This window comes from Rhipicephalus microplus, chromosome X (assembly GCF_043290135.1).
Source record: "Rhipicephalus microplus isolate Deutch F79 chromosome X, USDA_Rmic, whole genome shotgun sequence".
Classification (NCBI taxonomy): Eukaryota; Metazoa; Arthropoda; class Arachnida; order Ixodida; family Ixodidae; genus Rhipicephalus; species Rhipicephalus microplus.
Genome location: NC_134710.1, coordinates 370,839,651 through 370,857,787, shown reverse-complemented (window position 1 = coordinate 370,857,787; position 18,137 = coordinate 370,839,651). Strand labels below are relative to the sequence as shown.

General features: G+C 42.7%; 2 non-coding genes across 2 annotated transcripts; both read left to right on the top strand.

The window, feature by feature from the left end:
• Positions 1-6,719: 6,719 nt before the first annotated feature.
• Positions 6,720-6,801, top strand: TRNAS-AGA (transfer RNA serine (anticodon AGA)). The gene has a single exon. It is a non-coding gene; the product is annotated as a tRNA-Ser (tRNA).
• Positions 6,802-14,850: 8,049 nt separating this feature from the next.
• Positions 14,851-14,932, top strand: TRNAS-AGA (transfer RNA serine (anticodon AGA)). The gene has a single exon. It is a non-coding gene; the product is annotated as a tRNA-Ser (tRNA).
• Positions 14,933-18,137: the final 3,205 nt, after the last annotated feature.

Here is an 18,137-nt window from a genome sequence, read left to right as displayed (position 1 = left end):
TGACCATGGCATGTAGCCATGTATGTATAGGTACATGACACGCATCTCATGATTATCATGTTTGCACCAGTCACATACCTTCGTCATCTATTCACGTGCTGTAATACAAAATTTTGGATATGTGACGCTAGCGAAACGGCCGCGAGCGCATCATCAAAGTGGCATGTAGTCATGTTGTTACATGACACGCGTATCATGATTTTCATGTTAGAGGCTGTCGTTTTCGCTATCTAATCATGCCATACTATACCAGTTTTGCAACATGCCATGTGAACGAAACCACCACAAGAGCTGCAGGACCATGAAATGCAAATCATGGTATTCATTATATACATTTCGTGATTTTCTTGTTATGATTATTCAAATATTTTCTTCATACACTCATGTTATAACATACCAAGTTTGGTGTCGATACTATTTTCCAAACGGCCTGGAGAGCTAAAAGTCGTAGGCGGCTAGATAGATAGATAAATATATAGATAGATAGATAGATAGATAGATAGATAGATAGATAGATAGATAGATAGATAGATAGATAGATAGATAGAATAAATAGATAGATTAATTAAAACTCTGAAAGCACCTGCAGTGCGCAAAGAAATGCTACGCACATACAATAGCCTATACATTGTCCTCTTAGGGCTACAGAGTCTTAACATAATCTGATGCTGGAAACTTTGTTAAGCTAAAGCCGCTAAAATATGAAAAATTAACTTTGAAATCTCTGACGTTTGGTGCAGTAATTTCGGCGCCAAATTCAAATTTTAAATAACAACTCTGGATTCTCTTTTAGAATGATTGACCACTGATTGTGAAAATAACGGCATTGCAGTTTTCTGAGTAAAATTTACCAATTCTAACAATTATTTTCGGCTGCAGTGTTCCATAAGGTCGAATAATATTTCTGTCTTTTTTGGGGGGGTCGGGGCGTGGTAAGAGCTTCAGTTGAATCGGGAACGTTTCGTAGAGAACTTCACTCTGACAGACAAGCCTTTACGCCTTCACAACCTATACCTTAAAAAGTCAGAAATCGCTGGCTTGTTTAATAATATTCTCTGGGTTGCTGAGAGAAAATATATTCTGAAGCAGCCACAGCGTAGAGCGAGCGCATGATACTACGGAAAAAGTAAAGCCATATTATAACAAAAAGTTTCAGTTACCAGGGATATTGAATCTAGCACATTACGCGCATTCTACACTCGAAGGATTCGAGAGGAATTGACGTTCATTTCACTCAAAATGGTTGCAACTTGGTGAAGCGAGTTTTTCGAAAATTGTTGAAGACGTTGAGAATGTCTTTCTTACGACACGGTTGAAGAACGTATATGCTGCTTAGAATAGTTTTCCTGAAATCTACGGCATGGTTCAAGTTCTTCTACTGGCATGCACTGCAACGCGAGCATTGCTGGTAAGTCATCTCACACAAAAAATAAAGACACGAAATGCGGCGGAAACGGTCGCAAACAATAGAAGAGGAAGCGCTTGCAACATAATCCACACCTAGCAGGCACAATTCTGTAGCGTCAGCCAGCACATGCAGTCGTGGCCGAGCGGATTCCACTTCCGGTTGCGAAAGCGTGCGGACGTGTGTACCATGAGCTCCGTAGGAGCGGCATCGGCGGCTCAGCTTAGCTGCGGTTTCAGGATTGAAATGCCCCAGGATTATGCTGTTATTTTGTCCCCTCTGCCGACTGGTTATGTGGTTCAGAACACTGTTTTTCTGCATGCGGATGTAAAAGGAAGACCTTATCACGCGGAAGACTTTCGCGAGCCACTTTTTCGACGTGTTCAGCCCACCGAGGTTCTTGCGCTCGGCGCATATCGAATGAACCACGTGTGGGCAGTGACGTGCAGAAGCACTGAAGGTGTAAAGAAACTTTTAACTGATCCGCAATTGACTGTGAAAGGCCTCAAATGCATGATAATTGACCCAAGCCACCGCCACGTTCGTCTGAAGTTGCATTGGTTTCTCTACCACGTACGAAAAAGAGGACGTACGAAATGCACTGACCCCCTACGGGACGGTGCTTGACCTACGTAGGAATGGATAAGTGGCGAATATACGGCTTCACCCAGCAGAATACCATGACGAGAACCGTGACGCTTCGGCTAAAGGCTAACGTTACGCTGGACGATATACCTCACCAGTAGCGAGTTGGAGGAGAGCTCGCACTTATTGTGGCAACCGGAAGAGCACCGCGGTGTTTGCGCTGCCAGCAGATTGGCCACATTAGGAGGGACTGTCGAGTCCCGTGGTGTGACACTTGCAAGCGTTTTGGACACGCCCCTGGGAACTGCACGAAGACGTATGCACCAGCTACACTGAACACTGGGAGCATGCATAAATCCGAGCTCACTATGGACGAGGCCGAAGCAGAAAAATCGGTGAAATCAAAAACGGCTTGTGAAGGAAAAACACCTATTGCAGCAGGCATGACGCGATTGCAGAAGAACCGCCAAGGTCAACTGACAGTGGGGGAGTGCAACCTATCGCGGATGCATCGGCGAAAGCACAGGTGACTTTTGCGGAAAAAAACATTCAGTACAGGAGGTGTGATGGATGTGAAAGAGGCAGGAAAAACAAGTGAACCTGCGTGAATGCAAGCGGCCGCAGAATCATTGACGAGCGCAAAGGAGACTGATGTTTTAAACGACGCAACCGCTGCAACAGATGAGAGCGAATCATCTACTCAAACTGTCCAGGAACCTGCCAAGGGTGGCGCATGGAGTGGCACGACGCCGAGAAACCAGGTACGGGAGGGAAACGAGCACGAGACGCAGCCTCAACAGAATCAAGTGATGGGAGCAATCAAGAACCGCCACCGAAAGCAGCTCTCCTTCGGAGGCAACGAGTGGCGGTCAAACCTATTATAACAGAAGGGGAAAAGAGGGCGGGAAAACCGGCCTCTTGACAACACATTATGTGTCGCCTTCTACCAAGAAGGTGCACAGGACGATTAAATAGGTGGAGTTCGGTCGGGACGGTATGGTGAACAGCTACTTGTATTAAAAAAATGAGCCTGAAACTCAAAAAGAGCAATGCGTTTTGCCAGTTTAAATGTACGCTGTTTAGCTTCAAGAAGGCGTCAGTACCAGTAGAGTAGGCTGTTTTCGAAGCATGACTTGGATGTGATTGCTGTGCAGGAAACTAAAATAGCGACAGAGAAAGATACCGATCATATGACGCTACCTTTTCGCTCAATGTATAAAATCTGTGTATCCCATGCTGATGGCTTATCAGGAGGGTGTGCGCTCTTCATACATCATTGATAGTCGTTGTTGAAAGAAGTGTAGCAAGCAGCGATAAAGGACGCTACATAGTGTGTGATTTTTCTTTCATGAATTTCGAGTGGCGTGTCAAATGCGTCTATGCTCCGAACCGAGACAGTGAAAGGAAAGTTTTCTTTGAAGAAATAAGTAACTTACGGGAATGTGACAAATATGTAGTCCTTTTTGGTGATTTTAACTGTTTTGTAGAAAGTAGGACCGTGCCAAGCCGGCTCAGTCATTTGATAAAAGTGCAGTGTTCTTAAATGAGATGATTGCAGAAAATGGCCTGGAATATGTTGGTTTATTTATGTCTAATTGCAGTGCTCAGTTTACGCACTTTCAGGGTCTAAGCCACGCACGTTTAGACAGAGCGTACATATCACTGGACCTTATTATGTGCTGTGATGAATATGTTGTTACACCAGTGTCTATCAGCGACCACTGTATAGTTAGTTTCACACTTGGAGCTAAAGAGAGGACTCGGAAATTTAACTGGCACTTGTGGAAACTAAACAGCCATATCTTGAAAGATGAATCTTATGGTAAAGATGTAACCGAAGCCCCCACGAAACTCTGCTGTAATCAAAAAGATGACTAGGAAACAAAGTGGGAATTTTTCAAACAAGAGGTTAAAATGAATGCGATAGAACGATTCACAAAAAATAAATTCGAGAAGAAACAGGCGGAAAGGAACCTGCGAAGGCAATTACGAATGCTCTTGCAGGAAGAAACTGTGAAACCAAGCTCCTTCACCAATGAAATAACCGATACTAAAAACAAACTGGAGATTTTAGATAAAGAGAAGTATAAAGGCGCTATAATAAGAGCTAGAAGTGAAAAACTTTGGATAGGTGAGACACCCACAAAACGAGCTTTGGGTGACGAAAAAAAATACGCACAAAGAAATGAAATCAGAGAAATAGTACGCAATGAAAGACTGACGAATGAACAAGGTCAGATAATGGAGGCGTTTGTGGACCATTATCGCAATCTGCTCGGAAAACGAGTACCGATGGCCACGGGTTTTAGTGATGTCTTTCTTGATACGATGGCCAAGCTTGACGCCGATACACGAAAAATATTAGGGGCTCTTATCAGCCTACAGGAAATAAAAAAAATCCATTGATGACCTAAGTACAGGCAAGACGCCCGGCCCAGATGGAATCGGGGCAGAGTTTTATAAAGTTTATAAAGAAGACGTGGCAGTTGCACTATACGAAGTTATCGTAGAAGCATACAAAAAGAAAAAAACTGCCACGCTCTTACACAAAGGCGCATACTGCCTTGATTCCGAAGGCAGATGATACCAGAAAACTTCAATCTGTAACGTCATATCGATCTATCAGTCTCTTGAAGACTGATTATAAAATATTCATCAAGGTTTTAGCCAGGAGAATTCAGAACTTGATTGAAAAGATTGTAGAGACACACCAGACATGCGGCATAATGGGTCGCAGCATCACAAGGAACATACGTATAGCAAGAAGTGTACTAGAGATTTGTGACGCCTTTCAAGAACAAATAGCAATCATGCAGATAGATTTACAGAAAGCTTTTGACCGTGTCTCCCATGAAGTATCGTTCAGTGTGTTGAATCATGTGGGAGTTGGTGATGTAATTTTTGATGGTTTGAAGATGGCATATTCACAGTGTGTAACGCAGTTGATAGTCAATAAGCAGCTCAGTGAAGAAATTGAAATACTAACTTCTATCAGACAGGGATGCCCGGCCTCAGCATTGTTATTCGACATCTACCTAGAACCCTTTTGCTTATCAATCATTCAAAACTCAAGTGTGCAAGGCTTTCGGTTACAGAACACGGAGATAAAATTACTCGCATATGCTGACGATGTGGCAGTACTCTTCCAATATAGAGAAAGTATATGTGAAGTCGTTTACATGCAAATAAATTTTGTGACATGACGGGCAGTGTAATTAACTGGCATAAAACAACTGCCTTTTGGTACGGCAATTGGGATGTGAGGCCCGAGGTATACCTTAACGTAAAATGGGAAAGCAAACCCCTAAAGTACCTCGGTGTACCCTTGGACAGATATCGCGACAACGCGGATTACTGGATAGGTGAAGCAGAAACCCTAAGGCAAAAAAACAAATTCCTGGGTTGGTCGGGATCTGTCTATATTCGCACGTGTGACTGTATGCAACATGTTTTTGATATCGAAAATCTGGTATGTCATGCAAGTTATCTGTATATCACGCGTCAACATACAAAAGCTTCACAGGATTTTTGCTGTGTTTGTGTGGAATTCGCCGTGGGAACGTACAAGCCGATCTAATTTATTCCAGTCTGTTAGCAATGGCGAGCTCGGTTTATGTAATTTATTTATTAGACAAGTTGTCTCTCGGTTTATTTTTCTTCGCCATCAAAGAAACAAATTTCTGCAAACAGTGATAAAAGTAAGGCTATCATCACGCATCCCAGATTTTGTTGTGTCTACAAACAGTGATATGTGCCGATATGTGACTGGTTTTTTGAGAAAAGTTATACAGTCTTTTGAATTTTTGAAAGTGCGCTTTTCGCTGGAATATCTTGCCGCTGTTAAGCGAAAAAATCTGTAGGAGAATCTCCATGATGTCTTGTTCCCAACACCTTTGTACAGATCTATGTTTAATGGAGGACCTGGACAAGACGTTTTGAAAAGAGTCAAAAGGATGAAAGTAAAAGCAGGGGCAAAAATCTTTCTTTTTTAAATTGCATTCTGGGACTCTCCCCGTAATGCAGTGGCTAGCGGACAAGGGAATCGATGTACCATGGACAACCAGTTGTTTACTTTGTAAAACACCGGAGACAATAGACCATGTGTTTATTCGTTGCTGGGACGCTGTCTTTCATTGGGACATCCTTCAAAGAACATTGAATAAAAATCTTCTCATTACAAGCCATCGCATTCGTTTTCTCTGTGTGGATGATGACGACGGCATATCATACGACATGGTTATGTTAATTAGCCTTCACAGCATCTGGCAGACCACAATGGCTTACAGACACCTTGACCAGAACATAGGTCCGTTCCGGGAGAACTTCATTGCAAATATGCGGTATATCACTGAGGTGTATAAACAACAAGAAGAACCTCCCAGCTGGCTTACAATGTTAGAGGAATTGTGCAACCTGAAAAAGTTTTATTGTGAGCACTTTGGATCAAATATTCGTCCAAGTATATTTTATCATTCATCGTGGGTTCGAATCCCGGCTGCAGCGGCTGCATTTCCGATGGAGGTGGAAATGTTGTAGGCCCGTGTACTCAGATTTGGGTGCACGTTAAAGAACCCCAGGTGGTCTAAATTTCCGGAGCCCTCCACTACGGCGTCTCTCATAATCATATCCTGGTTTTGGGACGTTAAACCCCACATATCAATCAATCAATCAATTTTATCATTCATGTTTCTGTGTGAACACCTGTAAAGAAAAACAGGTAATAAAAAAAGCAGTCGTGGCCGAGCGGTTGAGGCGATGGACTAGAAATCCATTGGGGTCTCCCCTAGCAGGTTCGAATCCTGCCGGCTGCGTTTGTTTTTTTTTCTGCATGAGTTAGTGCACTTCTAAAGGTATACCCCATCCTCTCGGACACATATATTTTGTTTTTCTGTTGTGGCTGAAGCAACTGTAATCATCGTAAACACTGCCGAAGTATGCTGTAAGCATTAAAAGCAAATCTGCTCTGATATTCTAAACGAAATTGTAAATTCATTATTATATACGTTAAGCAACGTTAGGCGTGCTAAGTTTTCGAGCGGATTCTAAGAACAGCGTCGAGTTGCCACGAAGTTTCCAATGTCTGTTCTCGCCGTTCCTGCCCCGCCGCGGTGGTCTAGTGGCTAAAGTACTCGGCTGCTGACCCGCAGGGCGCGGGTTCAAATCCCGGCTGCGGCGGCTGCATTTCCGATGGAGGCGGATATGTTGTAGGCCCGTGTGCTCAGATTTGGGTGCACGTTAAAAAACCCCAGGTGGTCTAAATTTCCGGAGCCCTCCACTACGGCGTCTCTCATAATCATATAGTGGTTTTGGGACGTTAAACCCCACATATCAATCATCTCGCCGTTCCTGGGTAAAAATAAACTGTTAATTACTTCTGGCACATTCTCAACCGTGGTACCCGGGTATGTGTCACACGTGTCGGCTGGAAAGAGTTTGGCAACGTACATGACGAGATTATCAGAGTATTCACGCCATGACGAGCGAGTCATATTCATCTAACATTTTCCCTCCCATACTAATTCTGGTTCACCCCAAGTGAAGGGGGCGATCACCAGAGTGACCAGTCGTGGGTGGCTAGGTCGATTGATAGATAGATACGTAGATAGACACACTAGAAGTACCTGCAGTACGCAAATAAGAGCTTTGCAGTTAGAATGACTCACTCAGTTTCCTCACGCCACGTCAAACCATCCACAGACAAACGGTCTGACTGAGCTTGTCAATAGGACGCTCATCAACATGCACGCTTTTTACGTTGAATCCCCGCATAAAAACTGGGACGAAGTTTTACCGTTTATAGCCAACGCTTACAACACTGAGCGACAAGAAGCCACAAGCTTTAGCCCATTCCAGCTTCTCTACATGCGTGAGCCATGTTCTACCACTGACACAGTTCCCCAGTTTTCAGAGCAAGAAAACCTATCCCTTGAGGAGACATTCTGTCGCGCAGAGGAGGCACGGTGCATCGCGCGTCTTCGGACTCTCACAACCCAAGACCGTTCAAAGCCTTGCTACGATAAGCGACATCACAAGCCACAAGCTTTAGCCCATTCCAGCATCTCTACATGCGTGAGCCATGTTCTACCACTGACACAGTTCCCCAGTTTTCAGAGCAAGAAAACCTATCCCTTGAGGAGACATTCTGTCGCGCAGAGGAGGCACGGTGCAGCGCGCGTCTTCGGACTCTCACAACCCAAGACCGTTCAAAGCCTTGCTACGATAAGCGACATCGACATTTGTCGTGCAGATATGGTGTGGCTGGGGGTATCATACCGCAAGCGCGGCTTGCATCAGAAGCCTCTGGCCCACGATACAGGTCCATCGTCGTTTTGTAGCGCCTTAGTGACGTTACGTACGTGGTATCACGCCTCACATCTTCAAGCCATCGCTCCAGGAATAGTGATGTCGTACATGTAACTTCATTGAAGCCATACCATACGTGACGCTGACTAACTCACCCAGTGGGCATCGTCTGCAATGGACGAAATGATACGGAACTTTTGTTGAAGTGGAGAAAAAATAAAAAGGGCCCGTATCTGCAGTGTTAATTGGCAAATGTCGTCGAAAGACGATTGATGATTGATACGTGGGATTTAACATTCCAAAACCACCATATGATTATGAAAGACGCCGTAGTGGAATGCTCCGGAATGTTCGACCACCTGGGGTTCTTCATCGTGCACCCAAATCTGAGCACACGGGTTTACAACATTTTCACCTCTAATCATCAAAAGACGATAGTCTTGCGTGTGGAGCGAGTGAAGAAAACATTTATTCGACGTTCTGCACAAGAAAATTGGTGAGTGGTATTCTGTAGGCGCTGCGTTAGATTGCCTCGAGCGTGCAGCGGAGGCGAAGGAGCGGATCAAGTCACGTCACACGTGAGACATGAGCGCTACCTGGCAGTTTTCTAGAAAACCATAACGCGCCGCTTTGAGACGGGTGTACGCGCCCATCTCAGAGATTATAGGGTGCAGAACGCAAGGCGACGGGTAGGTGCCACCACCGTGTCGTCTTCGCAAAGCGTCGGAAACACTCGCCTTTTTGTGCAAGAGTTGCATGGTGAGCGCAGCGTGATAAATGGTACGATCGTTAGAATTTCTCATCTATGCCTTTCCTAGCAAACGTCGTACATACCAAATATAAACGTGTTGTTATGGTGCCTCAGATATGCGCAATAATTGGTTTTCAATTGAGGATCGCACAAGTATGAACGCTGAATCTTCAGCGAAATTGGTGTGTGCTGCGGATTAGGGTATCGGCTAGTGCCGTTCGAATACCAGGAACCGTTAAGAGTGGACAAACAGACAAATGTACAGAGAGACAGACAAAGATTTTTGCGTCGAAGGTCCCCGAGGAGGACTATGTTCCTTAAAAAGAAGTGACTGTGTTCTGTGCCAGGCCTTCCTTTGGCCAATCATACCGCCTTTGCAATAAACATCGCTTCCCGTAATATATATATATATATATATATATATATATATATATATATATATATATATATATATATATATATATATATATATATATATATATATATATATATATATATATATGTATGTGTGTGTGTGTGTGCGTATCATCATTTCTCCCTCTTTTTTTACCTTTATAACTTTACAATCATACCGCCTTTACAATAAGCATTGCTTCCCGTAATATATATATATATATATATATATATATATATATATATATATATATATATATATATATATATATGTATATATGTATATATATATATATAAATATATATATATATATATATATATATATATTTGTCTATATATATATATATATATATATATATATATATATATATATATATATATATATATATATATATATATATATATATATATATATATATATATATATCTGTGTGTATCATCATTTCTCCCGCCCCGCCGCGGTGGTCTAGTGGCTAAGGTACTCGGCTGCTGAACGGCAGGTCGCGGGTTCATATCCCGGCTTCGGCGGCTGCATTTCCGATGGAGGCGGAAATGTCGAGGCCCGTGTGCTCAGATTTGGGTGCACGTTAAAGAACCCCAGGTGGTCAAAAATTCCCTCCACTGAAGCGTCTCTCATAATCATATGGTGGTTTTGGGACGTTAAACCCCACAAGCAATCAATCATCATTTCTCCCTCTATTTTACCTTTATAATTTTCTACCCATTCATATATATTACTTTCTCTTTCTATATTTCTCTCTTTCTCTTTATGCTATACCCTGTTTCACTTCTTACCCTCGTCCTCACCCACAGTTACCTTTCCCACCCCTTTTATGTGCTTTATTATACACTTAGCTTCTGCTCTACGAGCACGTCATTATAGCCGAGTGTTCACTATGACTACGCAGCTTATAATCAAGCATAATTAGGAATAATTTCGCCAAAACTTTTCTCTTTCTTTTTCTTGATATTTGTTTGTTTCTCTCGCTGTGTATGCTCACTCTTTTACCCATCTGAGTTACTGCATCTCTCGCCGGACAAATCGGCGCAGCAGGAGAGTGCGCTTGATGGGTCAATGCTGAGCGAAACAGAAGTTGAGAAAGATGAAGAAGAGGGCACGCGCCAGGCGAGTTATTGCGTTGCAAGTGCAAGAAAGGTAAAGACTATTAACGATGATGATAGTTTTTGCGAAAACGTATTGCCATAGCAAAAATAAAAAACTCCGCAGTAAAACGTACTGTGACTAATCTACTTCTCAAACGTACTTGACCAAGTGCAAGCCCTGTTCATTTAGTAAGAAATAATAAGATGCAAAATATGAAGAATAGGGCACGCGCCGGCAGAGTTATTGTGTTGCACTCGCTAGATCAGCTTGGTTTTTTGATCACGTTGTTAAAAGTTTGGTAGATTTCTCGATCTTTAGGAATATCAATGTTATGCAAACCATGCGAAGGGATACTGACTGTGATGCAATTTTTATCAAGCAAAACGTTATAAAATGACCTAAAACATGCGTGTATATTGTGTATGTGCAGATATATATTGAGTATAGGGGCATATGTTTTGGCAAACTACTCTTTCACAGTTGCGTAACAATACCAATGGCTACAAGAGAAATAGCAGCACCAGAAGTGGTCACCTGAAACGTAGCTTTTGTACTGGCAAGGGCAGTTGCCCAGGACACTTCTGCATAAGTCAACTTCAGTAGGTGGCATTATAATATTAACCACCAGAATTTACTACTTAGTGTCACGGAGTCGGAAAGCTTGCAAAGGCATTAGTCAACATGTCCAAGATAATATTTGTCATTCCGCTGAATTTGTATTCGGGAAATGAAAATTGAAACTGCAGCAAGCAATGCATGGTGTACGCTTACATTGGCAAAAAGAGCATTGGCCATCAATCAACTGCTCCATGGACACGCGTGCCGACATTTATACACGCGGAGTCGAGCAATCCAGCGTTATTAGTGATGGCAGAATACGTTAAAACAAACTCAAGTATTTACGCTTGCGCGCTCTATTCGGACAGATTAGTTGAAAACTATCTAGATTGACTTTAGATATTCTTGCGCAGATCACGCTATGGTGTACACAAGTGCAATACATCAGACAAATAAAAACTAGAAAGAGGTTCACGTGGCAAAATGGTACATATGTACTGTTTAAAAATATGGATAGCCAGCATTGCCACCCCAATTGACATTTCATGATTATTATGGTGAACTTGAAAAGCAGTTCCGAGACCTGGCGTGGCTCTTTTTTAAGATACTTTATTGTAACAAAAAATGCTGGGGTTGGATTTATGCAGGGACCCTGGCATTTATTCTTAGCATTCTTCGCGTCGCCACTGCCGATGTAAGCTTTTCATCAACACTTTCGTGATTAAACTTTCAACGTCTGTCTTCACTGTTTCTCACTGGCAATCATCTGTGGCTCATACGCAATGACCACAGCCCTTTATTTACTAGTAATAAAGCCCTTGACGGCGTACATCACAAGATTATCACGTTATTCATCTCCTGACCAGCCAGACATGTTTGTAGAACCCTCGTACCCACACATAATTATTATCCTGTACCCCAAATTAAGGTGGTGATCACGAGAGCATCCAGACGTAAACTGCTAGATAGACAGATACTTAGATAAAAAATTGGCAGACGCCACGCACAGTGGGAATCGATGATATGCGAAGTACGAATGAGAAATGTTAACATGTTGCTTTAAAATTAGTACAACATTATGAGGTGGAGGTCAATGATGTTGTACATGGCTTCCGTGTCATGATTATCAAGTTTTGATCTGTCGTTTGCTTTCGTCATCTATCACGTGACGTGATACCAAATTTAGAATATGTGGACCTAACGAAATAGCCGTGAGCACGCCATGAGCGGGGTATATTGTGATGTTATTACATGACACGCGTGTCAGATTTATTATTTATCCACCAGTGATATATTTCGTCAGCTATTGACGTCACATAACACCGAATTTGGTATATGTGGAGATACCCAAAGGGCCGCGAGCGCATCGGGAAGGGCCCAATAGAGTCCAATTAAGCATTGACGTGTGCTCCCGCTGAGCGCAGGGACGCTATGCGCTAGCAAAACGTGAGCACTCTCTAGTCTGACGCCAGGCGCAACTGAAATCCGTCGGCGCAGCCCGACCGCAACCATTGCGAAATGCGACAAGCCACATTTCGCGCCGATGCGTTACCCAGGCAACACTGCGTCTCCCACATATTGTGACGGAGGAACGCCGGACGCGCTGAAACGCGCATGTGTAAAAGCAACACAGTGCGGCGTGCGCCTGCGAGTATATGACAGGACCGGCCCCTGGCGTGGCACGCCGGCATGACGCGACGAAATGAACGCCGGTGATCACGCGCACAACGTCACGTCGAAATCTTTTGGCGCCTTGACTGTGGCATGTATTCATGTTCGCACATGACACGCATCTCATTATTATGATTTTTGCACAAGTCAAATACCTTCGTAATACATTGGCGTCACGTATTACCAAATTTGGCATATGTCAAGTTAGCGAAACGGCCTTGAGCACATCATTCCTGTGGCATGCAGTCATGTTACATGACACGCATGCCGTGGATGTGTCATTTACCTATGCCATCCGTTCGCGTCGCGTAATACCAAAATTTGTACAGGTGAAGCTAGCGAAAAAGCCATGAGCTCACCATAAGCGTACACTATAGCACGTAGTCTTGTGTTTGCTTGTTGCATAACACGCATCTCATGTTTATTATGTTTGCACTAGTATCATACCTTCGTCATTCAATCACGTCTTGTAATACCAAACTTAATATAAGTGAAGCTAGCGAAACGGGCGCCAGCGCATCATGACCATGGCATGTAGCCATGTATATAGAGTTACATGACATGCATCTCATGATTATGATGTTTGTACCAGTCACATGCCTTCGTCATCTATTCACGTACTGTAATACCAAATTTTGTATATGTGACGCTAGCGATACGGCCGCGAGCGCATCATCAAAGTGGCATGTAGTCATGTTGTTACATGACACGCATATCATAATTTTCATGTTAGAGGCTGTCGTTTTTGCTATGCAATCATGCCATACCTTACCAGTTTTGCAACATGCCATGTGAACGAAACCACCGCAAGAGCTGCAGCACCATGAAATGCAAATCATGGTATTCATTATATACAATTCGTGATTTTGTTCTTATGATTAGTCATGTTATGACTATCATAACAGTCATGTTATGGCGTACCAAGTTTAGTGTCGATACCGTTATCGAAACGGCCAGGAGAGCTAAAAGTCGTAGGCGGCTAGATAGATAGATAGATAGATAGATAGATAGATAGATAGATAGATAGATAGATAGATAGATAGATAGATAGATAGATAGATAGATAGATAGATAGATAGATAGATACGCTCAAAGTTGCCGAAGATATGCTTCGCAATTAAAACTCTGAAAGTACCTGCAGTGCACAAAGAAATGCTACGCACATACAATAGCTTATACATTGTCCTCTGAGGGCTACAGAGATTTAACATAATCAGATGCCGGAAACTTTGTTGAGCGAAAGTTGCTAAAATATGAAAAATGAACTTTGAAATCTCTGAAGTTTGGTGCAGATTTTTTGGCGCCAAATTCAAATTAGATATAATAACTCTGGATACTCTTTTAGAATAATTGACCAGTGATTGTGACAATAACGGCATTGCAGTTTTCTGAGTAAAATTTACCAATTCAGAAGAATTCGATTTTCGGCTTCAGTGTTCCATTAAGGTCGAATAATACTTCTTTCTTTTTGGGGGGGGGTCGGGGTGTGGGGAAGAGCTTCAGTTTTCCTAGAGAACTTCACTCTGACACACAAGCCTTTACGCCTTCACAACCTATACCTTAAAAAGTCAGGAATCGCTGGCATGTTTAATCATAACCTCTGGGTTGCTGAGAGAAAATATATTCTTAAGCAGCCACAGCATAAAGGGCATGATACTACTGAGAAAGCGAAGCCATACTATTACAAACATTTTCAGTTACCAGGTATATTGAATTTAGCACATTACCCGCTGTCTATGCTCAAAGAATTCCAGAGGAATTGCCATTTATTTCACTCAAAAAGATTGCAAGTTGGTAAAGCGAGGCTTGCGAAAAGTGTTGAAGACGTTGAGAACGCATTTCTTACGACACGTTTGAAAAACGTATATGCTGCTTAAAAAAGTTTTCCTTAAATCTACGGCATGCTTCAAGTTTTTTTACTTGCATGCACTGTACCGCGAGTATTCCTGGTAAATAATCTCACACAGAAAAAGAAAGACGCGAAATGTGGCAGAAACGGTCGCAAACAATAGAAGAGGAAGCGCTTGCAACATAATCCACACCTAGCAGGCACGATTCTATAGCCGCAGCCACCACATGCAGTCGTGGCCGAGCGGTTAAGGCGATGGACTAGAAATCCGTTGGGGTCTCCCCTCGCAGGTTCGAATCCTGCTGGCTGCGTTTGTTTCATTTTTTGCTGCGTGATATAGTGCACTTCTAGAGGTATACGCCATCCTCTCGGACACATATATTTTTGTTTTTCTGTTGTGGCTGAAGACACTGTGATAATCGTAACACTGTTGAAGTATGCTGTAAGCATTAAAATCATATCTGCTCAGTTAGTCTAAACGAAGTTTGTAAATTTATTATTATATACGTTAAGCAAAATTTGGCGTGCTAAGTGTTCGAGTGGCTTCCAAGAACAGCGTCGAGTTGCCACGGTGTTGTCAATGTTTCTTCTCGCCGTTCATCGGTATGAATAAGCTTTTAATTACTTCTGGCACAATCTCAACCGTGGTTTACGGGTATGTGTCACACATGTCTGCTGGAAAGAGTTTGGCAACGTACATGACGAGATTATCAGACTATTCATGCCATAATGAGCGGGTCATATTCATCTAACATTTTACCCTACCACACTGATTCTGTTTCACCCCAAGTGAATGAGGCAATCACCAGAGTGACCAGACGTGGGTGGCTAGATCGATTAATAGATACGTAGATAGACACACGTATGGAAGTACCTGCAGTACGCAAATAAATGCTTTGCAATTAGAATGACACACTCGTTTTCGTCACACCACTTCAAACCATCCGCAGACCAAGGGTCTGACTGAGCATGTGAATAGCACGCTCATTAACATGCTCGCTATGTACGTTGATTCCCAGCATAAATACTGGAAAGGCGTTTTACCGTTTATAACCAACGCCTACAACACTGAGCTACAAAAGACCACAAGCTTTAGCCCGTTTTACCTTTTCTACATGCGTGAGCCACGTTCTACCCTTGACACAATTCCCCCGTTTTCAGAGCAAGAAATCCTACCCCTTGACGAGACATTCTGTCGGACAGGGGAGGCACGGTGCATCGTGTGTCTTCGGACTTTCGCAACCCAAGACCGTTCATAGCCTCGCTACAATAAGCGACATCAACATTTGTCGTGCATCGAAGAGATATGGTGTGGCTGTGGATATCATACCGCAAGCGGGGCTTGCATCAGAAGCTTCTGGCATGCTATACTGGTGTGTTCGTCGTTTTGCCGCGCCTTAGTGACGTTAGGTACGTGGTATCATGCCTCACATCTACTGGCCATTGCTCCAGTAAAAGTGATGTCGTACATCTAACCAGATTGAAGCCATAACACGCGCGACGCTGACTAACTCACCCAGTGGGCATCGTCTGCAATGGACAAAATGATACTGGACTTTCGTTGAAGTGGAGAAAAAAATGGCACCTATCTGCATTTCAACCTCAAATGTCGTCGAAAGACGATAGTCTTCTATACGGAAAGAGTGAACGAAACATTTATTCGATGTTCTGCGCAAGAAAATCGGTGAGTGGTATTCTTGAGACGCTGCGTTAGAGTGCCTCGAGAGTGCAGTGGAGGCGAAGGAACGCATCAAGTCACGTCACACGTGAGACATGAGCGCTACCTGGCAGTTTTCTAGTAAACCAAAACGCGCGGCTCTGAGACGGGTGTGCGCGCCCGTCTCAGAGGTGATAAGGTGTAGAACGCAAGGCGACAGGCAGGTGCCACCACCATGTCGTCTTAGCAAAGCGTTGGAAACATTCGCCTTTTTGTGCAACTGTTGCATGGTCAGCGCAGCGTGATAAATGATACGGTCCTTAGAATTGCTTATGTATGCATTTTCTAGCAAAAGACGTACATACAGAATATGTACGTGTTGTTATGGGGCCTCAGGTATGAACAATAATTGGTTTTTAATTAAGGATCGCACAAGTATGAATGCTGAATCTTGAGCAACCTTGGTGGGTGCTGCAGATGGGGTTGGCTGTTTGGGGTATCGGCTAGTGCCGTTTCGAATAACCAGAAGCGTTAAGGGTGGACAAAGAGACAATTGTACAGACAGACAGACCAAAATTTTTTTGTCGCAGGTCCCCAAGAAAGACTATCATATTTGAAAAGAAGTCGGAAAACATCCATCATACCGCCTGTACAATACACATCGCTCCCCGTAACATTATATATATATATATATATATATATATATATATATATATATATATATATATATATATATATATATATATATATATATATATATATATATATATATATATATATATATATATAGTTCACGTGCTACGTGACACCAAACAGTCTTATAAAGAGTGTGCCACACTCGCCGCCATGGCTGCTAGTGGCGCTGACTGACACTCCCACGTTTAAATTGACATAGATACCCAATAAAGTGGCTGGGGTGATAGCTGTCATGGTAGCTGAAGTGGTAGAGCATCGAACGCGTTATTCGAAGGTCGCAGGTTCGGATCCCGGCCACGGCAAGTTATCTTTTGACCCACTTCTCTTTCTTCTCATTTACATTACGATTGGCCTAATAACTTCCCCTTTACCTTCCTTGGCATTATTGTCTGTTAGATCTCATCAATATTGTGTAAAACACGAAAAACGAGCCCTAAAGTATGCATTCGTTTCCCTTTATATATATATATATATATATATATATATATATATATATATATATATATATATATATATATATATTTATTTATTTACATATTGTAAAGTCAATTCGAGCGAGAAAACATGACACGATCACTCGCACACGCACACACTCATGCATCAAACACACACAGCGCCGATGCATGGGTGTGTGCGTGTGTGAGTGATCGTGTTAAGTTTCCGCGCTCGAATTAACTTTTCGAAATGCTCTACCAACTAGCCCAACAACACTTGTGTGTGTGTGTGTGTGTGTGTGTGTGTCATCTATTTCTTTCTCTTTTTTTAAGTTTAAATTTTTCTACCCATTTGTATACATTACTCCCTTTATTATAAAAATCTCTTTCTGCCTTCCTTCGAGTTTCTCTTTTCTTTTTCTATATTCCTCTCTTTCTCTTAATGGTATACCCTATTTCCCTTCTTACCCTCGTCCTCACCCACAGTTGTCTTTCCCACCCCTTTTCTGTGCTTTATTATACACTAAGCTCCTGCTCTACGAGCACGCCTGCATAGCCGAGTGTTCCCACTTAATTAAGAAATTATTTCGCCAAAACTTTTTCTCTTTCTTTTCCTCGATATTTGTTTGTTTCTCTCGCTGAGTATGCTCGCCCTACTAACCATCTCAGTTACTGTATCTCTCCCCGACAAATCGGCGCCGAGGAGAGCTCGCTTGATGCATTAATGCT